The sequence below is a fragment of the Semicossyphus pulcher genome, unplaced genomic scaffold (genome assembly GCF_022749685.1).
Source record: "Semicossyphus pulcher isolate SPU_LCO1_2020_fin unplaced genomic scaffold, fSemPul1.0.p SCAF_16, whole genome shotgun sequence".
Classification (NCBI taxonomy): domain Eukaryota; kingdom Metazoa; phylum Chordata; class Actinopteri; order Labriformes; family Labridae; genus Semicossyphus; species Semicossyphus pulcher.
In genome coordinates this window covers 6,107,111-6,132,790 of record NW_027211670.1, presented here as the reverse complement: position 1 = coordinate 6,132,790, position 25,680 = coordinate 6,107,111, and the positions used below count along the sequence as shown (strand labels likewise).

At 39.8% G+C, this 25,680-nt stretch overlaps 1 long non-coding RNA gene across 1 annotated transcript; it reads left to right on the top strand.

Annotated features, from left to right (window-relative positions):
• Positions 1–17,205: 17,205 nt before the first annotated feature.
• LOC138593047 (uncharacterized) lies at positions 17,206–18,268 on the top strand. Its single transcript, XR_011308310.1, has 4 exons — positions 17,206–17,286; positions 17,421–17,455; positions 17,944–18,000; positions 18,155–18,268. It is a non-coding gene; the product is annotated as an uncharacterized lncRNA (long non-coding RNA).
• Positions 18,269–25,680: the final 7,412 nt, after the last annotated feature.

The window sequence follows — 25,680 nt, the reverse complement described above, 5'->3', positions numbered from 1 at the left end:
TTTACTGACAACATGTTTAATTAGTTTTAAATTTCAGGTTTGATGCTTTTAGATGTTTAGTCTATAAGTCCAGTTATAGTGATTAAGACATTACTATTGTAATATAGAAGTGATATTATAATTGATTCTTGTGGTATGCTTACCTTATTTATTGTGTCGTTTCCCATAGCAACACTTACAGCAACCACAGAACTTAACACCTTTTCAAGCAGTCGTCAGCCTGTGACTCACACGTCTGTCTTGGCGTATGAAGAACACACCACAGTTCATGCCGGATCCCGCAGGTCAGTCGCCTCACTGTGGTTAACTTTGATCATTATTCTGTTTTGCACTGAGAACATCTTTCTGTGTGTCTTTGCGTTGGTGTGTTCAAAACGGCTGCAGTGCTTCCATTCACCCGCTGACTGTCATCATTCCTCTGAGTCTGTCGATCATCATTACGGCCTCCATCGTCTGCTTTATTCTGAGAAGACACAGTGAGAATAATCTGAACTTTTTAAACCTAACTGTAAAATATTTAGTTGTTGAATACTTTGATTGTGTTCAGCTTTAAGAGTTTTTACTGTTTCACTTTTAGAGCGGACAAACGAACAACCATCAGCGGTGAGATATAATGATCATTTGTTTGGTTTTTTTGCCATCATGGTTTCTTCTGTTTACACTGCAGCATTGTGCCTTCATCAGGAACCATTAATTATCTGCAGATGCTCTTTAACACTGAACAATTATGAGCAGAAAAAGACAAACACTGCAGGCTCATTACAAACGTTTCTATTCCATGTAATTGACTCTTTTTGACCTGAGGAACAACATTTGGTCAGTGGTGGTTAAACCCACAAATCCACCCGTTTTTTGACAACACATAAATACAGACACATTTTAACAGCTGCATTTCAGGAAACACTTTAAGACCCTGTGTTGCTGCAGGACGACACTGTTTATTTTCACCCCTCTGATGTTTGTTTTGCTGCTTCACAGGCTAAAGATGAAGTAACTTACAGTGCTGTTAGGCATGTGAGACACACTTTCAACAAGGTAACTAAACACAGTTATATCAAGATATGTGTCAGTCTGTTCTGTCCCTCTGCAGAACACTGTGCCTTTACAGAAGGATATCTAATATCTCTGTTGTATTTAAATGAGCCACATATTCATTCATATTACAACAACTTGTTTTGTTCTCCAACAGGATCAAGCTCAACATGAGGACGTGATATACAGCACATTAGCTGTGCATTAAACGTGTGCACTGTATGTATTACATCACTGTGATTGTGTCTACATGTGACAAATGAACGTGATGGATTGAATGTAACTCTTGTTACTTTCTGCTGCATGTCTTTCCATTCTTCATTCTTTGTCGTCTTGTTTCTTCACATTGTTTTGATGTTTTTACACCTTTACAACCGTCGCACACGCAGATCACTCGCACAAATGAGAGAGGTGTGAACACAAACAGTTTCAGACAGGAGAGCTGACATGAACAGAAAGTTACTTTGAAGCATCCTCAGAGAGTACTAACTAACCAAAGTATTCAATGACTGGGAGAGGACAGAGAGCAGCGGTGATGTTAGTCTTCATTTTATTGATATTATAGTAAATCATTGTGTTGTTTTTCACTCCCACACTCACAGAAACAAGACCTTTAAACACTTTAACAACTTGTCAAAGAATAAATCACACTTCTGTCTTTGCATATAAAAACAGCACAGTGTGAAAAGGTTTCCTCAGAACACTCACACCTGCCCCAGGTTCATTTCCTGCAGCCAGCAGTCATCAGACTTAGTCAGGCCACTCGTGCCCAGTGACACAGAGTGGAGCCCTACATTAGAGGATGTTTACCTTGTTTATGTTATCAGTTTATATTAATTTGCTTTAAATGCTCACTTTGAAATATTGTCATTCAATGTTTAAATTGTTGTTTGACTTTTGTTTCATTGTGAATTACACTCTGACACAGTGACAGGAGTCACAGGAGTCACAGGACATCAGGACGCTCTCTGTCCGCACACAATCATATGCAGTTCTGTAACGCAATGTAAACACTCCTACTGTGTATCTCCGTATGTCCCTATTGTAAATGCATTGATTGTCGCTGTTTATAAAGCTTATAAAAGGTGCAGATCATTCGGTAACGATCGATCGTTTTGATCGCTACGTCATTAATAAAGTCCCTCGCGCACACGCGGCTCACGTGCTGTGAGAGCTGAATTGCGAGAGAAAATATTTAACTTTTGTGACTTAATTAAACAGACTGCTGATGAAGGCAGTCAACAAAGCAGACAGAGACAGAAAGAGGGGGCGGGGCCAGAAGCTGTGCAGAGAGCAGAGGTGCAGGAGTGTTGGGGGGACTGAAGCAAAGCAAAGTGATCAGATGATTGTGAATTAAAACTTAATAAGGTGAAGAAGAGAGAACAATTTAAGTGTGGAAGGAAGAAATAAGCATCTAGAAAGAGGGTAATCCAGACTGAGTAAGTCTATACGTGATGTGCTTCTCACAGAAGTCATTGATATATGCGATGATTGCCATGTTATGCAATCAACATATTTTTTGCCTTTGAGGTTATTCTGTAGAATATTCTGTACAGTATTTGTTATTGTTTTGGAATGTTGCAGTAATTACATTTGCATAAGGGAAGCATATTTGTCCATTCCCATGTTGATAAGAGGATTAAAAACTTAAAAAAATATATCTCTACGGTAAATTTACAACAGGTAAAAAATGTGTGATTCATTTGCGATTAATCACGAGTTAACTATGTACAACCATGCGATTAATCGCGATTAAATATTTTAATCAATTGACAGCCCTATTCTGCATATTAAAATCTGCCTCATATTAATATGAAAATATCATATTTTTCCCTTTTTCTCACCAAAACAAAACATATTTCCAAAACTCACATCAGAAAAAAAAGATGCTCAATCAAGTTTACTGCATGGAGCGCACACTTGTTCACATGTCAAACACAACAGCCTAAAAAAGAAAACAACCCACTATTCATGAGGAAGTGGGAGAAATGTCAGCTTTGGTTTTGTCCCTCAGTCAGAAATGTATACAATTTGTCCCAGGTTTAAAAATAAAGGTATTCCTCATTTAATATATGACTACCTTTGAACTTTGTACTCTGATATCATTAGAAATGATTCTTAGAAATCAACATTTTCTTGTTAAGAGACAGAGATGAACCTGTTAGCAAGCAAGTAAATATATTACATAGCACCTTTCAGCATGACAAACAAAGAAAAAGATATTACTTTCAGAAACTCTGACTTTCTGTCAACCTCAGAATCACAACAAGGCAGTTAAATGTTTGTCTGATGATCATTTCCTCCTCTTCATCATCTTCATTCAATCATTAAAATAAACCCTGTTAGTTTAGTAGATGTGTTCTGTCACTGACTGCTGTGACTGATGTCATTGCTCCTCTCCTCCAGGAGGAGGCGCCGTAGGACAAACAAACAGCTGCTTTGTGCAGGTTTTCATGGAAACAAGAAGCTAAGTGAGCAGTGCTGAAGCTGTTGTAACATGTAGACACGATGTTGTTGTTGAGCGTGTGTGTTTGTTTGCCAGTATGCAGAGTGTAAAAAGACCGGGTCCCGCTGTATTACTCAGGCTGCACTACAGCGTCTATTCACAGGCGCGAGCCCACTACTGAGCGGCACGGGGGCTTTGACCTGCTCCGTTTCCGACCTGGGCCGGTGCACCCCTCCTTGGGCGACCTGGTGGTCCCGGGCTCCCCCAGGAGCACCATATCGATACCGAACTTAGTGCGGACACCCGATCGACATAGTCCGCTGCAGCTCAGAGCTCCTGACCTCAGGCGATCCTCGTGCCTCAGCCTCCCGGTAGCTTGGATTACAGGCGCGTGCCACCGCACCCGGCGAGAGATCCCCTCATTCATAGAGGGTTTGGGGTTTTGAAGACGTGACGTCTTCACAAAGTATGCTCAGGATGCAGCTGCAGTGCTGAAGGCTGGTCAGTAGCTATCTGTACAACCTCCCTGTAACTTCCTCATGTATAAAACATGTTTTTAAATAAATAAAAAGATGTAATTATCTTTATCAAATGTGCTGCTGTTTGTTTGCATTTAGACGGAGAAAACGTCATCCGTCTTAATATACGTTGGAATATGTTGGCAAGCAAAGTTTATTTAGCACCTTTCTCAGACACCAGTCCCAAAGTGCTTCACAGTCAAATAACAGAAGGCAAATAAACAATTAAATACACAAAATAAAAACCAATAAGAACTTTACAGATTTGTAGGTTTGAAGCTGAAGATACAAAAGTTGATTTCCTCATGGTGAAAATGTGTCTGTGTCTGTGTGCTGTATTTATTTAAAGCAGCAGTCTTAAGTTACGCGCCTGTGAATAGATTACATAATTTACACAGAATTACATACAAAGTTTAGGTTAAAGACAAATTCATTTCTGAAATTTGAAACTCTGGCTTTGAGATTCTGTCAACCTGAGCTCAAAACAGAGACAGAGTTAAATGTTCTGTATGTCTGAAGATCATTCCTGAAGGATTTTCTCCTTTTGATCAACTTCATTAAAGCACTAAAATAAAACCCTGCAATATCAGACGACAGTGACCTACGTGACCTACGTGACTGGTCAACACCACTCAGACTACAAACGTGCTACCAACATGAAACAGAACACTTCCTGTGCTAGAACCACCTACAGATTCTACTAACCTCCTCTCACCACACACCTCTGCGCTGCTCTTTGTTTCCTTTTGTTAGTTGTGAATACTTTGTCTCCGTCTCAGAGCCGGACTGTGCATCATAATATGTTGATGAATGAATAAAACTGATTTGACTTCACAGAGTGAGTCTTTGTTGTTCTTGTACAGGTGAATGTCTGTTGGTGTCTAAGTTCTATGAAACAAATACGGTGCAATAGTTGATGTCACAGTTACGTTGACCTATGACAAATGGCCACTACACATATAACTGTTGTACCTCTTAAGTGTTTTTTAAAATCTCTTAATGTTGTAAAAAAAAAGATGTCTCACGTTGTGCTGTCTGCTGTTTTCTTGTCTCATGTTTTCATTTTGAGGTTTTTCACCGTCTCTCCTCAGCTCTCTGACCAGCTGCACAATTTGACCACAAGTAAAAAGCTTGCAGACACGTGCAGCTCTGCAAGACACATCGAGATGAAATTAATATCATGTTGGAAAAAAATGTTTTTCAAGTAGGCCTACTGAAAGCACATGAAGTCCTTCACATCAGCACATTAATGTGAATAATTAGTAAAGATATAAACTGTGGCTCAATAACAACTAAAAAAACTAATAATTAGTAACATGCCTTAACAATAAATATTTTAGTTCGTCAGAAGTAAATGTACTAGATATAACTTCAGCTCTACAGGAAGAACCCTGTGGCAACCTTTATACAGTGTAGGGGGAGGAGAAGTGTTAACATAGACGGTATGAACAGTCTTTGGTTGTTAACCACTGAAATATGTAGTTATAGCAGGAAGTATAAAATCATTCTCCCGGTGAGATGGTCGCTGTTGTTTCCTCTCTGCTCTTTCATCAACATGGCCGCTCATCTCAGCGCTCTTCTCATCCTTACTGGACTCACAGGTCGGTCACCGGGATTATTCTATCATTTGTATTTTCTGGTGATGTCAGAAGATGATGTGACTATAATTTCAACTTTTTATGGTCACTTTGTTTGTTGCAGGAATTCACAGCTTAACTACAGTCAGAATAGTGTCAGTGAAGAGAGGAGGCTCCGTCTCTGTCCCGTGTCTCTATGAGTCTAAGTACACAACTCATGTGAAATACTTGTGTAAAGGATGGGATTGGGGTACCTGCTCCTACGCAGTTAAAACTAATGAACAAGGTGGTTCAGGAAGGTTTTTAATCTCTGATGACAAACAGCAAAGAATCTTCACTGTGACCATTAGTGACCTGTCTGTTTATGGGTCTTATTACTGGTGTGCTGTGGAGATAAATGATGGGCCAGACATCAGGACGCAATTTCTGCTGTTCACAGGTAAGAAGCCTTAGAAGGGACTTCCTGTATGTTTTAACCTGTTTTACATATCTCAGGGTTTAAATCACTTATACAGATATTTTCAGGATCAAAGTATGTTTGTTGTACCTATCAGTCATTTAGACCCTAAAATATGTATAAATATTGTGCCGGTTTAAAAAATACTAACACTCCTCTTTAACCACCTGAACTAACATTTCCAATTCTCAATGTGAAATATTGACAACATGGAGGAAAAACACTAAGAGGGGTTTCAGTGTTCAGAGCAAAAAGCTGAATATTTTAATATCACAATAGCATCATCAGTCAATAATATTTGAAATAAATGTAAATGAAGTCATTTATCTACCACATGTACTCTTTGCAGAAAGTACTGATCAAACAGCTGAACACAACATTGTAGAAAATGCTGTTTGTTGTCCCTCAAGGTCGGCCCCAGCTCTCTGTGGATCGTCAGGAGGTCACAGGATTTATTGGAGAAGATGTTACCGTCCATTGTCACTATAGTGTTGGTGGAGAAAGTGGGTGGTGCAGGCTGGGAGGGTCCTGTGTGAAGGAGCCGTCTGGATCAATAGATGGAACAACAGTGACCATTAAAGTGGTCAAAGTCTCCTTAGTTTTCTCTGTGACTCTGAGTGGACTGAGGACACAGAGCAGCGGCTGGTACTTCTGTGATAAAGGAGGCCTACAGATGCCAGTGCATGTAACTGTTCAAGAGAGACTCAGCACTAGTAAGTACCATAATACTGACCAACAGTACAGACGAGTACAAGATTATAAAATGTTATTGGACTTTGCAACATGCAGCCAGTTAATTAACATACCTGGCAAGTCTAAAATGTGATATTGAACGTCTCAGTGTGATGTTTACTGACAACATGTTTAATTAGTTTTAAATTTCAGGTTTGATGCTTTTAGATGTTTAGTCTATAAGTCCAGTTATAGTGATTAAGACATTACTATTGTGATATAGAAGTGATTTTATAATTGATTCTTGTGGTATGCTTACGTTATTTATGGTGTCGTTTCCCATAGCAACACTTACAGCAATCACAGAACTTAACACCTTTTCAAGCAGTCGTCAGCCTGTGACTCACATGTCTGTCTTGGCGTATGAAGAACACACCACAGTTCATGCTGGATCCCGCAGGTCAGTCGCCTCACTGTGGTTAACTTTGATCATTATTCTGTTTTGCACTGAGAACATCTTTCTGTGTGTCTTTGCATTGGTGCGTTCAAAACGGCTGCAGTGCTTCCGTTCACCCGCTGACTGTCATCATTCCTCTGAGTCTGTCGATCATCATTACGGCCTCCATCGTCTGCTTTATTCTGAGAAGACACAGTGAGAATAATCTGAACTTTTTAAACCTAACTGTAAAATATTTAGTTGTTGAATACTTTGATTGTGTTCAGCTTTAAGAGTTTTTACTGTTTCACTTTTAGAGCGGACAAACGAACAACCATCAGCGGTGAGATATAATGATCATTTGTTTTGTTTTTTTGCCATCATGGTTTCTTCTGTTTACACTGCAGCATTGTGCCTTCATCAGGAACCATTAATTATCTGCAGATGCTCTTTAACGCTGAACAATTATGAGCAGAAAAAGACAAACACTGCAGGCTCATTACAAACGTTTCTATTACATGTAATTGACTCTTTTTGACCTGAGGAACAACATTTGGTCAGTGGTGGTTAAACCCCCAAATCCACCCGTTTTTTGACAACGCATAAATACAGACACATTTTAACAGCTGCATTTCAGGAAACACTTTAAGACCCTGTGTTGCTGCAGGACGACACTGTTTATTTTCACCCCTCTGATGTTTGTTTTGCTGCTTTACAGGCTGAAGATGAAGTAACTTACAGTGCTGTTAGGCATGTGAGACACACTTTCAACAAGGTAACTAAACACAGTTATATCAAGATATGTGTCAGTCTGTTCTGTCCCTCTGCAGAACACTGTGCTTTTACAGAAGGATATCTAATATCTCTGTTGTATTTAATCAGGCTTAGTCAGGCCACTCGTGCCCAGTGACACAGAGTGGAGCCCTACATTAGTGGATGTTTACCTTGTTTATGTTATCAGTTTATATTAATTTGCTTTAACTGCTCACTTTGAAATATTGTCATTCAATGTTTAAATTGTTGTGTTGACTTTTGTTTCATCGTGAATTACACTCTGGAGGAGGTGCACTGACACAGTGACAGGAGTCACAGGAGTAGCATGTGCCTGCAGAGCCGGAGGCTGCAGATTCAGGACCGCAATTCTGGGACCGCAATTCTAGGACCCTTGTAGTTTGCGACAGCACCACCTAGTGCATTGGATAGCTAAAGACCACATTTTATCAAGAACATGGCTGACGACCGAAGTGTGAGTATTGAATGTGAATCAACTTATTTGTTCAATTTCATAGAACAATTCTGTTGTCTTGAATTTGACAGCGAAATTAACGTTTTACTGTGATACGTTTAATTAGTTGATGTGGAATAAAAACCTTATTTTCCATAAGTAGTCAAAGATACATGTACTGATGAACTTAGTACTTCCTACTTGCATGAATAATATGGAAAATCCTTAACTGTTAAGGATTTTGACACAGGATTACTCGAAAAGTACTCAGTAAAAGTACTCCATATTATTCATGCAAGTACTCTAGGAAGTACTAAGTTCAGCAGTATATGAATCTTGGACTATTTATGGAAAATACGTTTTCATTCCACAACAAAGTTGGGTGAAGTATCCTTATTCTTGCTCTCTGTTAAGGATTTTGACACAGGATTACTCGAAAAGTACTCAGTAAAAGTACTCCATATTTTTCATGCAAGTACTCTAGGAAGTACTTAGTTCAGCAGTATATGAATCTTGGACTACTTATGGAAAATACGTTTTTTATTCCACATCAAAGTTAAGCGAAATATCCTTATTCTTGTTCTCTGTTAAGGATTTTGACAAAGTATTTCTCGAAAAGTACTCAGTAAAAGTACTTCATATTATGCATGCAAATAGTCTAGGAAGTACTTAATTCAGCAGTATATGTATCGTGGACTACTTATGGAAAATAAGGTTTTTATTCTACATCAAAGTTGGGTGAGGTATCCTTATTCTTCTCACGTCGTCCTTTACTTTGAAATCCGGAAGGATACCTTCGTGATACCTTCAGTTCATTACCGGGAATAATTACTGTAAAAGTATCGTATGTTTCATGGGTCTGATCATAGACGTGTATATATGCCCCAAATTCACTACCAGCAGCTCTTCAGACCGGTTTCATTACGATTACCGTAAATATTAGATCATTTGCGCACTGGAAAAAAAGGTGCGGCTGATTTGACCAAGGACACGCGAACCACGGCTGGCTTGACCGCAGTCGATATGGCGAGTTACTGGACAAGGCCATCGCCGAAACACATGGCCATTTTATTTCATGCTAAAAGTGTATTATGTATTTAGCATCCTTGTCATTAAACAAATATGATATCACAGAAAGGGTATTGCCTGCCTCATGTTTCGATGTTGAAGAATTACAAGAATACCCTTGTAATTCAACATCAATTGAAATTTGTTGAAGTGAATATTTAATGGTGAATTTAGTAGAATTGTTAGATGGGAAATCACACGCTTGTGGGAGAGTTGACCACAAACTCAAAGCATTTTTGCCATGGCTCCATCTCTGATAAAGTTCAGTGCAAGTGTACCAAGTGTCATGCTTTAATGAAAAACATTTCACCTCAAATTAGGCAAATATAACATGGAATGTCTAAATTCTGTCTGTCAGCTACATGAAGTCAGCTGTTGCCTACTGTCTTCAGGGTGAATGCCTGTTTTTATTGTATTAATGTCTTACCATTTTAGTTAAGTTTAAATATTCCTATAATTAAACTGCTAACTGTCTGTTTACCCCACCATAAGTGTTATCAGACAGTTGACTTCATTTTGATTTTCTTTTGTAATGTTGGATGACACATTTTTCATTCTTACTAGGATTTATGTAGGCCTTTTCTGCAGGTCTACACCTTGTTAGATTATGTCATTTGCATAATATAGCTTAGCCTATATTAAGTGATTTTGTGGACACAAATTAAGCTCAATCCAGGGCAGAAGATTATAATTTTTTCTGTACTTGCTTTAGGCCTCGTTTACGTCTGTAAAATGATCTCACAATGTTCAATTTGACAAATAAGATGTACCACTGTGTATGGCAGTCTCGACTGAGAGTATTTATGCATGTCAGTTTTGCACCATTGTCTGCTTTTTCCTATGTGATACTTTGGATTAATCTTGTGATTTTTTTTTAAGGCATGGCCAGCGGTTTGCCTTCTGGACTGATGAGGCCAAAAGCCTGCTTAAGGGAACCCTTCAGCCTGTATACAGAGTGCCAAGACAGCTTGTCATCACTGAGGAAGCTCCAGTCCACATGCAGGCTGTCACTGACCGCACTGAGAAGGAAAAGAGACTGGTGGACTTCATTGTACAGTCACTAGGAGCTGATCAGCATTTGGCGGTACTTTGCGAATGTATACATTTTGTCATCACTACAGACCATGTTAAAAATGATTCACACACCTCCTTTGTTAGGAATATCATCAACAGATGTACCATCAGGCATACTATTTAACTGTGCAGCTCATTTGTATTTTTTTCTTTAATGTATACGGATTTAATCTGTCATTTACTGTCAGTTAATTGCTGCCACACAACACACTCAAAAATCCAATTACCAAAATATAAATGTTTCTGTATCTTGATCTGCCTGTAGAGTGTACTCCACGGGAAGCCATCAAAGTGGTTACATCAGAAGCCCTCTTCCCAGGTGCCTGTCTACCTCGACAGCAAAGAACAACAGGACACCCTTTTCGCCTATCTCAAATCAGTACTGCATAGAACACCAACACAACTGAGCGTCACAGATGAAGTGCAGTTCGTCCTTGGTGTTCTTTTTCCAGATTGATGATGTTGTCTGTTAAATGTTTTAGTGAAGTGGAGGAATTTTGCAGAGGCATTGATAGGAAACTAAGGAAAGAAGGGAAATCATTAAAATGGTAGGCAGTGCTGTTACCTACTACACAACTTGAACCTTGCATATTAATGGTTCTGAAAAGTCCGACATCAATAACATGTTCTTTCTGTTACTTCCTTTCGGTCTCTGCGTCTTTGTCTCTCTGCCTGTTTGTTGGGGTGACGGATGTGTTCATTGACCACCTGTCGCGTTCAGTTTGTATAGTAGTTTGGTAATAGTATGTAGTTTGATGTTTTTTTGTTTCTGTTACATAAATGGTTTTGTTTGTTCTGTTTTTGTATTTGAATAAAGATTCTACTTCAATAACTCAAGAATGTGTGAATGTTCTACTTACATTATTACAAAAAATATATATTTGGGTGTAATAAACATTTCAACTGTTTTTTAAATTAGTATTTGGGTGAAATAAACATTTAAACTGTTTTTAAATTTTGGGTGTAATAAACCTTTAAAACTATAAGTTGTTCGACAAAAAAGTGGTATTTGGACGGAAAACGGCATCAGTTGCTTTTTTACAGTCGTCCAATAGGTGGCACTGTCGCGCACAAGGGTCCTAGATCTGCGGTCCTGAATCTGCAGCCTCCGGCTCTGCAGACACATAGTATTGGAGTCACAGGACATCAGGGCGCTCTCTGTCCGCACACAATCATATGCAGCTCTGTAACGCAATGTAAACACTCCTACTGTGTATCTCCGTATGTCCCTATTGTAAATGCATTGATTGTCGCTGTTTATAAAGCTTATAAAAGGTGCAGATGTCATTCGGTAACGATCGATCGTTTTGATCGCTACGTCATTAATAAAGTCCCTCGCGCACACGCGGCTCACGTGCTGTGAGAACTGAATTGCGAGAGAAAATATTTAACTTTTGTGACTTAATTTAACAGACTGCTGAAGAAGACAGTCAACACAGCAGACAGAGACAGACAGAAAGAGGGGGCGGGGCCAGAAACTGCAGAGAGCAGAGGTGCAGGAGTGTTGGGGGGACTGAAGCAAAGCAAAGTGATCAGATTAAAGTGTGCAATGTGTGATTCATTTGCGATTAATCACGAGTTAACTATGGACAACCATGCGATTAATCGCGATTAAATATTTTAATCAATTGACAGCTCTAATCTGCATATTAAAATCTGCCTCATATTAATATGAAAATATAATATTTTTCCCTTTTTCTCACCAAAACAAAACATATTTCCAAAACTCACATCAGAAAAAAAAGATGCTCAATCAAGTTTACTGCATGGAGCGCACACTTGTTCACTTGTCAAACACAACAGCCTAAAAAAGAAAACAACCCACTATTCATGAGGAAGTGTGAGAAATGTCAGCTTTGGTTTTGTCCATCAGTCAGAAATGTTTACAATTTGTCCCAGGTTTAAAAATAAAGGTATTCCTCATTTAATATATGACTACCTTTGAACTTTGTACTCTGATATCATTAGAAATGATTCTTAGAAATCAACATTTTCTTGTTAAGAGACAGAGATGAACATGTTAGCAAGCAAGTAAATATATTATACAGCACCTTTCAGCATGACAAACAAAGAAAAAGATATTACTTTCAGAAACTCTGACTTTCTGTCAACCTCAGAATCACAACAAGGCAGTTAAATGTTTGTCTGATGATCATTTCCTCCTCTTCATCATCTTCATTCAATCATTAAAATAAACCCTGTTAGTTTAATGGATGTGTTCTGTCACTGACTGCTGTGACTGATGTCATTGCTCCTCTCCTCCAGGAGGAGGCGCTGTAGGACAAACAAACAAACAAACACAGCTGCTTTGTGCAGGTTTTCATGGAAACAAGAAGCTAAGTGAGCAGTGCTGAAGCTGTTGTAACATGTAGACACGATGTTGTTGTTGAGCGTGTGTGTTTGTTTGCCAGTATGCAGAGTGTAAAAAGACCGGGTCCCGCTGTATTACTCAGGCTGCACTACAGCGTCTATTCACAGACGCGAGCCCACTACTGAGCGGCACGGGGGCTTTGACCTGCTCCGTTTCCGACCTGGGCCGGTGCACCCCTCCTTAGACGACCTGGTGGTCCCGGGCTCCCCCAGGAGCACCATATCGATACCGAACTTAGTGCGGACACCCGATCGACATAGTCCGCTGCAGCTCAGAGCTCCTGAGCTAAAACGATCCTCCAGCCTCAGCCTCCCGGTAGCTTGGATTACAGGCGCGCGCCACCGCACCCGGCGAGAGATCCCGTCATTCATAGAGGGTTTGGGGTTTTGAAGACGTGACGTCGTCTCAAAGTATGCTCAGGATGCAGCTGCAGTGCTGAAGGCTGGTCAGTAACTATCTGTACAACCTCCCTGTAACTTCCTCATGTATAAAACATGTTAAATAATATATAAAAAGATGTAATTATCTTTATCAAATGTGCTGCTGTTTGTTTGCATTTAGACGGAGAAAACGTCATCCGTCTTAATATATGTTGGAATATGTTGGCATGCAAAGTTTATTTGGCACCTTTCACAGACACCAGTCCCAAAGTGCTTCACAGTCAAATAACAGAAGGCAAATAAACAATTAAATACACAAAATAAAAACCAATAAGAACTTTACAGATTTGTAGGTTTGAAGCTGAAGATCCAAAAGTTAATTTCCTCGTGGTGAAAATGTGTCTGTGTCTGTGTGCTGTATTTATTTAAAGCAGCAGTCTTAAGTTACGCGCCTGTGAATAGATTACATAATTTACACAGAATTACATACAAAGTTTAGGTTAAAGACAAATTCATTTCAGAAATTTGAAACTCTGGCTTTGAGATTCTGTCAACCTGAGCTCAAAACAGAGACAGAGTTAAATGTTCTGTATGTCTGAAGATCATTCCTGAAGGATTTTCTCCTTTTGATCAACTTCATTAAAGCACTAAAATAAAACCCTGCAATATCAGACGACAGTGACCTACGTGACTGGTCAACACCACTCAGACTACAAACGTGCTACCAACATAAACCAGAACACTTCCTGTGCTAGAACCACCTACAGATTCTACTAACCTCCTCCCACCACACACCTCTGCGCTGCTCTTTGTGTCCTTTTGTTAGTTGTGAATACTTTGTCTCCGTCTCAGAGCCGGACTGTGCATCATAATATGTTGATGAATGAATAAAACTGATTTGACTTCACAGAGTGAATCTTTGTTGTTCTTGTTCAGGTGAATGTCTGTTGGTGTCACAATTACGTTGACCTTTGACCTTTTAAATACGAAACGTCATCATTTTATCCTTTTAGATATTTGTGGGAATTTTTGTCATCGTTAGCGTTTGAATTGTTGTGTGTTGACCAAAAATGTGTATTGAAGTCACAGTGACCTTTGACCTTTGATCACCACATTCTAATCAGATCAACAAGTTTGTCCAAGTGTACATTTGTGTCAGATCTGAAGAAGGGCTTCCTCAGATATCGTGTTCATGAGAAGTGGACGAACCAACAGAGAGCACAAAGACTGAACAGAAACACTGTTAGAGTTCTCATGTAGCTGCAGGACTAAACTGTTCACCTTCATGGCTGATATCTACTATTTGTATCAGATACAACACATATTAATGAGACAAGCCATCCTTATATTTTATATGAAAGTATTCCAGCCATGAACAGACTGCAAGTCGAGCATGTCATCACAAATACATTGTTTAGTTTTATAAATGATTCCACTTGAATTCATTTGAATTAAATTCTTGTTTTAATGTTATTTTATTGTTTTATCAAATGAACCCTCATGATCAATATTATCTCATATATCTTATATTGTAAATGTTTGACATCAAAATTGTATAATAATCTTTTTTTGTTCAAACACTAGAGCCAGCAGAGCACATGTCTCATCAACACATATAACTGTTGTAACTCTTAAGTGTTTTTTTTAATCTCTTAATGTTGTAAAAAAAAAGATGTCTCACGTTGTGCTGTCTGCTGTTTTCTTGTCTCATGTTTTCATTTTGAGGTTTTTCACCGTCTCTCCTCAGCTCTCTGACCAGCTGCACAATTTGACCACAAGTAAAAAGCTTGCAGACACGTGCAGCTCTGCAAGACACATCGAGACTAAAGTAATGTCATGTTGGAAAAAATGTTTTTCAAGTAGGCCTACTGAAAGCACTTGAAGTCCTTCACATCAGCACATTAATGTGAAAAATTAGTAAAGATATAAACTATGGCTCAATAACAACTAAAAAAACTAATAATTAGTAACATGCCTTAACAATAAATATTTTAGTTCTTCAGAAGTAAATGTTCTAGATATAACTTCAGCTCTACAGGAAGAACCCTGTGGGCACCTGTATATAGTGTAGGGGGAGGAGAGGTGTTAACATAGACGGTATAAACAGTCTTTGGTTGTTAACCACTGAAATTACCTATGTAGTTATAGCAGGAAGTATGATGTCATTCTCACGGTGAGATGGTTGCTGTTGTTTCCTCTCTGCTCACTCATCAACATGGCCGCTCATCTCAGCGCTCTTCTCATCCTTGCTGGACTCACAGGTCGGTCATCTGGATTATTCTATCATTTGTATTTTCTGGTGATGTCAGAAGATGATGTGACTATAATTTCAACTTTTTACAGTCACTTTGTTTGTTGCAGGAATTCACAGCTTAACTACAGTCAGTAAAGTGTCAGTGAAGAGAGGAGGCTCCGTCTCTGTCCCGTGTCTCTATGAGTCTAAGTACACAACTCATGTGAAATACTTGTGTGAAGGAATGAATTGGCGTACCTGCTCCTATGCAGTTAATAATAATGAACAAGGTGGTTCAGGAAGGTTTTTAATCTCTGATGACAAACAGCAAAGAATCTTCACTGTGACCATTAGTGACCTGTCTGTTGGGTCTTATTACTGGTGTGCTGTGGAGATAAATGGTGGGTCAGACATCGTGACGCCATTTCTGCTGTCCACAGGTAAGAAGCCTTAGAAGGGACTTCCTGTATGTTTTAACCTGTTTTACATATCTCAGGGTTTAAATCACGACTACAAATATTTTTTAGGATCAAAGCATGTTTGTTGTACCTATCAGTCATTTAGACCCTAAAATATGTATAAATATTGTGCAGGTTTAAAACATACTAACTCTCCTCTTTAAACACCTGAACTAACATTTCAAATCCTCGATGTGAAATATTAACAACATGGAGGAAAAACACTAAGAGGGGTTTCAGTGTTCAGAGCAAAAAGCTGAATATTTTAATATCACAATAGCATCATCAGTCAATAATATTTGAAATAAATGTAAATGAAGTCATTTATCTACCACATGTACTCTTTGCAGAAAGTACTGATCAAACAGCTGAACACAACATTGTAGAAAATGCTGTTTGTTGTCCCTCAAGGTCGGCCCCAGCTCTCTGTGGATCGTCAGGAGGTTACAGGATTTATTGGAGAAGATGTTACCGTCCATTGTCACTATGGTGTTGGTGGAGAAAGTCGGTGGTGCAGGCTGGGAGGGTCCTGTGTGAAGGAGCCGTCTGGATCAATAGATGGAACAACAGTGACCATTAAAGTGGTCAAAGTCTCCAAAGTTTTCTCTGTGACTCTGAGTGGACTGAGGACACAGAGCAGCGGCTGGTACTTCTGTGATAAAGGAGGCCTACAGATGCCAGTGCATGTAACTGTTCAAGAGAGACTCAGCACTAGTAAGTACCATAATACTGACCAACAGTACAGACGAGCACAAGGTTATAAAATGTGCAGTTATAATTTGCAACATTAGCAAAGCGTTGCACTTGATACAGATGTGATATTAGTATACATATTTGTGATATGATTCTGTTAATCATTCTGTTGTTTCTCTCAGCCGCACTCGCAGCAACAAGAGGTTCAAACACCTTTGAAAGCACTCATCAACCTGTCAATCACACGTCTGTGTTTGAGTATGAAGAACACACCACAGTTCAGGCTGTGTCGCACAGGTCAGTTACATTTGCAGTCAATACACTATTTAGTAGACTGTGGCTGATTTAGGGGCCAATGAATCAGTCACAGATTTGTAGTGAAGTCTCAATACATGCATTTTAACATGAAGCTGCCTTTATTAATCATGAATAACGTCTAAACTGTATAAAATGGTGCAGCAGTATATTTCTTGATCACAACATAGTTCTACATGAAGGACACTGATCTGTTAATGATTTTCATCGTGTCTTTATAATTTATTCTACAGTGTTTCCTTCCACCTGAAGAGTTTCTCCGTCCGTCTGAGCGTGTTGATCCTCGTTGTGCTGGTCGGCTTGTTCGTATGGTTTATTTTCAAAAGACGAAGTGAGTCTGTGCTGATCTTAATAAATCCAACTCATGTTGTTTCTAACTATTTCTCTTTAAAACTGTAGACATGTGTCGCACAGTCATTGCACAATGAGAGACAGTAACAGGAGTTTTGATTGTTCCACTTTCAGAGCGGACCACAGCCCAAACATCAGCTGCAACACCAGTAAGATATTCTGATTCATCTCCACAGTGTTTATAATGAGAGAAAACGTCTCTTTGCAGAACGACTGTAGATGGTACAATATTGATTATGTGCCTGTGAGCTTAAAGCTCAAAGTCAGTTTCACCTAAAGAATATTTTGACACGTTTTCTTCCTGGCGTTTCTTCCACGTGGAGAGTCAGATGAAAAGATTGAATCTATACTCAAATCAGTCAGTTAAATATAAAGCTACAGCCAGCACAGGGTGAGCTAAGCTTAACATAAAGACCTAATCAGCTACAGGCTGTATAGCTTCATACTAAAAGACAGACAAGACAGTGATATATATCAGTTTCAATGAAAGCAAGTCAAAATATGTGTGTAATTATTCCTAAATGAGGGAAGTATATAAGATTGCTTATCGTTACTATTTTTAAAATGATGTAATGGACAGGTTATATCATCTTGTTCAGACTTTGTGTAAATTACATTTAGTTTTGTCCTTTAACAGCCAGAAGAGGAAGTAACTTACAGTAATGTGGAGACAATGAGAGAGACTTCAGGCCAGGTAACTGTCAACTACTGAAACTGTCATTTGTATTTCACAATACTAGTACATCAAAATAAATATAGAAACACTTTACATGTTTTATTTAGAACTGAAGAACTGCACAGAATAAAACTGTGTCTTTCTGTGTGTGTGTCTCTCCCTCCATACCCAGAGGTCATATGCTGAAAGTGATGTGGATGGGATGTAACGCTCTGTGCTCACCAGAACAAACAGAAGAAAATGGGAGATTGAAGAGACGCTGTTCTTACACTGGTTTATTTTTCATTTCTGGTCATGGTGATTGTTTACTTTTTTCTCCAGTGAGATGTTGTGCTTCCTGCTGTTGTTGTTTGTGCAATCGTTGCTATGGTAACGGCATCTAGAGTATTCATTATGCGATTTATTATTGCTCCCTCCACCTTTTGGTACTTTGGTACTACTTGATATCTGCAAAAGAAGCACTGAGCAGTTTGTGTTGGGAATTTAAAACTATTGAAGTTTATCTAAATGTACTAAATGTATGTATCTGGTGGACGACAGGTGTGTTTGAAGCTCGTCATCTTCCAGGTCTTGATGGTGGAGTAAGGGCTGAGTGACTCAGGTCTGTTTGGGTTGAACAACCTTGGCTCGGTCATCATCCTCTAAGGATCCATTCTTCAAATATATATAAAAATGTTTCTGTGATTATGTCATCATGACTGTGTACTGTAATGTCTGTCTATTCTGTACATTACGGGGTGTAAAAAAGATGTCTCACGTTGTGCTGTCTGCTGTGTTATTCTCTCATGTTTTCATTTTGAGGTTTTTCACCGTCTCTCCTCAGCTCTCTGACCAGCTGCACAATTTGACCACAAGTAAAAAGCTTGCAGACACGTGCAGCTCTGCAAGAAACATCCAGATTAAAGTAAAAATTAGGATTGTAATCCTTCTCATGAATCCAGGGAATTACCGGTCCCGTCCTAAGAAGTGTTGAATTTTCTTCTATGTAACGTCACTATAGTTACGTTAATTTCTGCTACAATAAAACGTTGAAATGTAATAAAGTTGTTTACAGAAGGTTGCCCCACAAGTAAATCTGATCTTCTTTATGATACATTTTTATGTAGAAATATAAGCTCTTAATTATGTTACTGTTAGTTACTGTGGCGGACGGGCATGTGGTCCGTTTTTCTCTATTTCTGGCTCCTGTCATCATCAACGTCTGACTAATATGTAAAGTTTAAATAACGTTTGTATCTCCATCTACATACGGTACCTTCTTCAGCACCTGGGGGCCACTGTCCAATGTTGTTAATCCAACTTCCCATGCTGCTGTCACGGGCGGTGTTGCCAAAATAGCCCCCATGATGGGCGCTGCCATCTTGCGATGTTGACGCCATTTGGATCCAGAGTCGAGTCGAGAGATTGGCGGGTGACGCCCGCCACTTCCGCTAACCAAAATAAAAAAAACAAGGACTTTGTGTTGGTCTGAGGTTAATGTTCACAGGAAACTTCAATGACTGTAGTGATTGTTTCAGTTAGGTGTCCTCTTGCCGATCGTCCTCCACTCTGCTAATCTGGAACTGATTGGCTGCAGGAGCCGTATTTGTCAACAGAGCTGTCAATCATCATTTAAAGCATCAAATAACTAATAAAAAATAAACTTGTCAGAAAAATCAACACTTGGACGTAAATAAGCATGATAAGAACTAACTATAATGACATAAACCATATTTGAGAAAAATGTATTTGATGTGTATTTTGATTTTATAGTTTGACTCATGTCCATCTGTTAACATTGAGGAGGCGGGCTTTACGAGCGGAACACAGAAATCAAGATATTCATAGAAATGGAAAAAAATATGTTTTGCAAGTAGGCGTACTGAGAGCACATGAACTTCGAAGATGAAATATATGAAAACTAAAAATTAGAAACATGTGTAACCCTGAGAAATGTCTCCTTAGCCCGTATTCAAAGTTATGTCCTATCCAGTCTCTGCGTTGTGTTATTTAATTTTATTGTTGGTGGATTTGAGTCAAAGTGCAGAATAAGCGTAGGAGTCGTTCTTTTCTTGCGGTAGAGCAGTGCAGTGTCTCTCCCTCTTTATTTCAGCTCATCACCTTACAGAATCCAAACAGAGTTGTGTTAAACAAAATAAAGTAACTGTCTACACTCTTACAGACATTCATCCACCATAGACTGCAGTTATTTCACATGATTTTTCCAGGTAAGTAAATAAAACTTCCCCAAATAAAATAAAAATGCATTAAATTAATATGTGTTACACAAATGTAGTGGTTTGCAAACTTTCTGCACTCATGTTAACAGTGATTTCTATGTGGACAAGCCAGCTAACAAATCTGCACAATCTTGTCGATACACTTGAACAAATTTACCACCGCCGGCCTCTCAGTTACCTGCGCTGTCTTATCATTGGCCAGATCAGTAGCTGGCTTCGGTGAGTATATTGTCAGGCACAGAGTAAGGATTCAACTGCGGAGACAGGTGATCGTTCCAAAAAACGTGGTCTTTATTCAAGCAAGGTCCGGTACACAGAAGTCAAAAAGCGAAGGCAAGGTAACAGAGATCCGACAGGAACAGGAACGAGGACAGAAAAAGCTGGTCAAAACACGAGGGTCTAGGATAATCTAATAAAGAGAGCTCGATGTATCGAGTGCAAAGGCTAGTGATAATCTGGCAGGGAAGTGAGGGAACACCAGGGTTTAAGAAGGAAAAGGGAGTGAACGTAACAAGACACAGGTGCAACACATTAGGGAGGGACGGTGAGGGAGACAGCTTGACAGGAACTGAAAAAGACGAGAGACAAGGGATCTTCAGGGTGCTGACGGTGATAGTCCTCAATGAGGGTGGTGTCCACGATGTTAGAGGAGGAGACCCAAGACCTCTCCTCCGGACCATAACCTTCCCAGTCCACCAGGTATTGCATATTGGTATTGCAGATTTCCTGAGGAGGGTCTGGCGGGCCGCAACCAGGCTCTACGGCAACGGCGGACCAACGCCTGGGCTGAGGGAACCGCCACATCAGGTTCCACACCCGGAAACATCGGGGGCTGATAAGCATAAACACACTGGAAAGGAGTCATGTCTGTCGAAGCAGAAGGCAGAGAATTATGGGCATATTCAATCCATACCAGTCTGTCTGCCCATGTAGAGGGATTGTGAGAGGTCAGACAAAGTAGTCCAGTCTCCCACTCCTGATTTAATCTCTCTGTCTGTCCATTGGACTCAGGGTGATAGCCGGACGTCAGATCAGCACGGGCCCCCAGGAGACGACAGAATGCCTTCCAAAAACGAGCTGCAAACTGGGGCCCCCGATCTGATAACACCCTGCGGGGAAGACCATGGAGGCCAAAGACATGTTGCAGCACAATCTCCGCAGTTTCCTTAGCTGATGGCAGCTTAGGGAGGGGAATGAAATGAGCCATCTTAGAAAATCAATCAACTACTGTGAGAATAGGAGTGTTTCCCAGGTTCTGGTGTTAGGCCACCAGAACCTCTGGCCGTGACGAACACCACCCTCATTGGACTCATCTCTGGTAGGGACGAGTCTGCCTACAGGTGGGAGATTGACCATCTAGTGACCTGGTGTGGTGAGAACAACCTGGAGCTTAATGCTCTGAAGACAGTGGAGATGGTTGTGGAAAGACAGCAGCCACACCCGCCCCCATCACCATCAGTGACTCCACTGTTTGCACTGTGGAGTCTTTCCGCTTCCTGGGGACCATCATCAGCCAGGACCTCAAGTGGGAGCTGAACATCGGCTCCCTCATCAAAAAGGGACAGCAGAGGATGTACTTCCTGTGGCAGCTGAAGAAGTTCAACCTGCCAAAGACAATGATGGTGCACTTCTACACCGCCATCGTTGAGTCCATCCTCACCTGCTCAATCACTGTCTGGTACGCTGCTGCCACTGCCAGGGACAAGGGCAGGCTGCAGCGTATCATCCGCTCTGCAGAGAAGGTGATTGGCTGCAATCTGCCTTCTCTAGAGGACCTGTACACCTCCAGGACCCTGAGGCGTGCAGATAAGATTGTGGCCGACCCCTCTCACCCCAGTCACAGACTGTTTGAGACCCTCTCCTCTGTCAAGAAGCTGCTGTCCCTCAGGACCAAAACCTCCCGACACAAGAACAGTTTCTTCCCATCTGCTGCCAGCTTTGTCAACAAGGCCCCCACCCCCCTCCACCCCCCCACGTGACATGGACTCTCATCCAGCCCCTCAGTCACTTAAGACTTAACGAGTGTTAAGTCTGTAATTCAGACTATGCGTTACAAGGTTATGAAATCTTATTGGACTTTGCAACATGCAGCCAGTTAATTAACATACCTGGCAAGTCTGAAATGTGATATTGAACGTCTCAGTGTGATGTTTACTGACAACATGTTTAATTAGTTTTAAAGTTCAGGTTTGATGCTTTTAGATGTTTAGTTATAAGTCCAGTTATAGTGATTAAGACATTACTATTGTAATATAGAAGTGATATTATAATTGATTCTTGTGGTATGCTTACCTTATTTATGGTGTCGTTTCCCATAGCAACACTTACAGCAACCACAGAACTTAACACCTTTTCAAGCAGTCGTCAGCCTGTGACTCACACGTCTGTCTTGGCGTATGAAGAACACACCACAGTTCATTCCGGATCCCGCAGGTCAGTCGCCTCACTGTGGTTAACTTTGATCATTATTCTGTTTTGCACTGAGAACATCTTTCTGTGTGTCTTTGCATTGGTGCGTTCAAAACGGCTGCAGTGCTTCCATTCACCCGCTGACTGTCATCATTCCTCTGAGTCTGTCGATCATCATTACGGCCTCCATCGTCTGCTTTATTCTGAGAAGACACAGTGAGAATAATCTGAACTTTTTAAACCTCATTGTAAAAGATTTAGTTGTTGAATACTTTGATTGTGTTCAGCTTTAAGAGTTTTTACTGTTTCACTTTTAGAGCGGACAAACGAACAACCATCAGCGGTGAGATATAATGATCATTTGTTTTGTTTTTTGCCATCATGGTTTCTTCTGTTTACACTGCAGCATTGTGCCTTCATCAGGAACCATTAATTATCTGCAGATGCTCTTTAACACTGAACAATTATGAGCAGAAAAAGACAAACACTGCAGGCTCATTACAAACGTTTCTATTCCATGTAATTGACTCTTTTTGACCTGAGGAACAACATTTGGTCAGTGGTGGTTAAACCCACAAATCCACCCGTTTTTGACAACACATAAATACAGACACATTTTAACAGCTGCATTTCAGGAAACACTTTAAGACCCTGTGTTGCTGCAGGACGACCCTGTTTATTTTCACCCCTCTGATGTTTGTTTTGCTGCTTCACAGGCTGAAGATGAAGTAACTTACAGTGCTGTTAGGCATGTGAGACACACTTTCAACAAGGTAACTAAACACAGTTATATCAAGATATGTGTCAGTCTGTTCTGTCCCTCTGCAGAACACTGTGCCTTTACAGAAGGATATCTAATATCTCTGTTGTGTTTAAATGAGCCACATATTCATTCATATTACAACAACTTGTTTTGTTCTCCAACAGGATCAAGCACAACATGAGGACGTGATATACAGCACATTAGCTGCGCATTAAACGTGTGCACTGTATGTATTACATCACTGTGATTGTGTCTACATGTGACAAATGAACGTGATGGATTGAATGTAACTCTTGTTACTTTCTGCTGCATGTCTTTCCATTCTTCATTCTTTGTCATCTTGTTTCTTCACATTGTTTTGATGTTTTTACACCTTTACAACCGTCGCACACGCAGATAACTCGCACAAATGAGAGAGGTGTGAACACAAACAGTTTTAGACAGGAGAGCTGACATGAGCAGAAAGTGACTTTGAAGCATCCTCAGAGAGTACTAACTAACCAAAGTATTCAATGACTGGGAGAGGACAGAGCAGCGGTGATGTTAGTCTTCATTTTATTGATATTATAGTAAATCATTGTGTTGTTTTTCACTCCCACACTCACAGAAACAAGACCTTTAAACACTTTAACAACTTGTCAAAGAATAAATCACACTTCTGTCTTTGCATATAAAAACAGCACAGTGTGAAAAGGTTTCCTCAGAACACTCACACCTGCCCCAGGTTCATTTCCGGCAGCCAGCAGTCATCAGGCTTAGTCAGGCCACTCGTGCCCAGTGACACAGAGTGGAGCCCTACATTAGTGGATGTTTACCTTGTTTATGTTATCGGTTTATATTAATTTGCTTTAACTGCTCACTTTGAAATATAGTCATTCAATGTTTAAATTGTTGTTTGACTTTATTTTCATTGTGAATTACACTCTGGAGGAGGTGCACTGACACAGTGACAGGAGTAGCATTTGTCTGCAGAGCCGGAGGCTGCAGATTCAGGACCGCAATTCTAGGATCCTTGTAGTTTGCGACAGCACCACCTAGTGCATTGGATAGCTAAAGACCACATTTTATCAAGAACATGGCTGACGACCGAAGTGTGAGTATTGAATGTGAATCAACTTATTTGTTTAATTTTATAGAACAATTCTGTCTTGAATTTGACAGCGAAATTAATGTTTTACTGTGATACGTTTAATATGATAAATATTTACTACTATTAGTCTGAATGGCACTACAAACATTCATCTAGCTAATGATAGCTTGCTTGAAGCGAACTGTTTGGTGGAAAGGGGTATTTGTTAGTTTAATGAATCCGAAACGACTATGAAACGTAATTTTAACCTGTGCTTTTAAATAAACTTAAAAAGAGGATGAAAGCAATAGTCTGGATGATATGGGAAAAACATGTGCAACATCTTCAAAGCATGAAACTCGGTACACTTGTAGCGTTTGGGGCTCTAAACATTTTCTGAATTTGGGCCGATAAGGCGAGTTACTGGACAAGGCCATCGCCGAAACACATGGCCATTTTATTCTATGCTAAAAGTGTATTATGTATTTAGCATCCTTGTAATTAAACACATATGATATCACAGAAAGGGTATTGCCTGCCCCATGTTTCGATGTTGAAGAATTACAAGAATACCCTTGTAAGTCAACATCAATTGAAATTTGTTGAAGTGAATATTTAATGGTGAATTTAGTAGAATTGTTAGATGGGAAATCACACGCTTGTGGGAGAGTTGACCACAAACTCAAAGCATTTTTGCCATGGCTCCATCTCTGATACAGTTCAGTGCAAGTGTACCAAGTGTCATGCTTTAATGAAAAACATTTCACCTCAAATTAGGCAAATATAACATGGAATGTCTAAATTGTGTCTGTCAGCTACATGAAATCAGCTGTTGCCTACTGTCTTCAGGGTGAATGCCTGTTTTTATTGTATTAATGTCTTACCATTTTAGTTAAGTTTAAATATTCCTATAATTAAACTGCTAGCTGTCTGTTTACCCCACCATAAGTGTTATCAGACAGTTGACTTCATTTTGATTTTCTTTTGTAATGTTGGATGACACATTTTTCATTCTTACTAGGATTTATGTAGGCCTTTTCTGCAGGTCTACACCTTGTTAGATTATGTCATTTGCATAATATAGCTTAGCCTATATTAAGTGATTTTGTGGACACAAATTAAGCTCAATCCAGGGCAGAAGATTATAATTTTTTCTGTACTTGCTTTAGGCCTCGTTTACGTCTGTAAAATGATCTCACAATGTTCAATTTGACAAATAAGATGTACCACTGTGTATG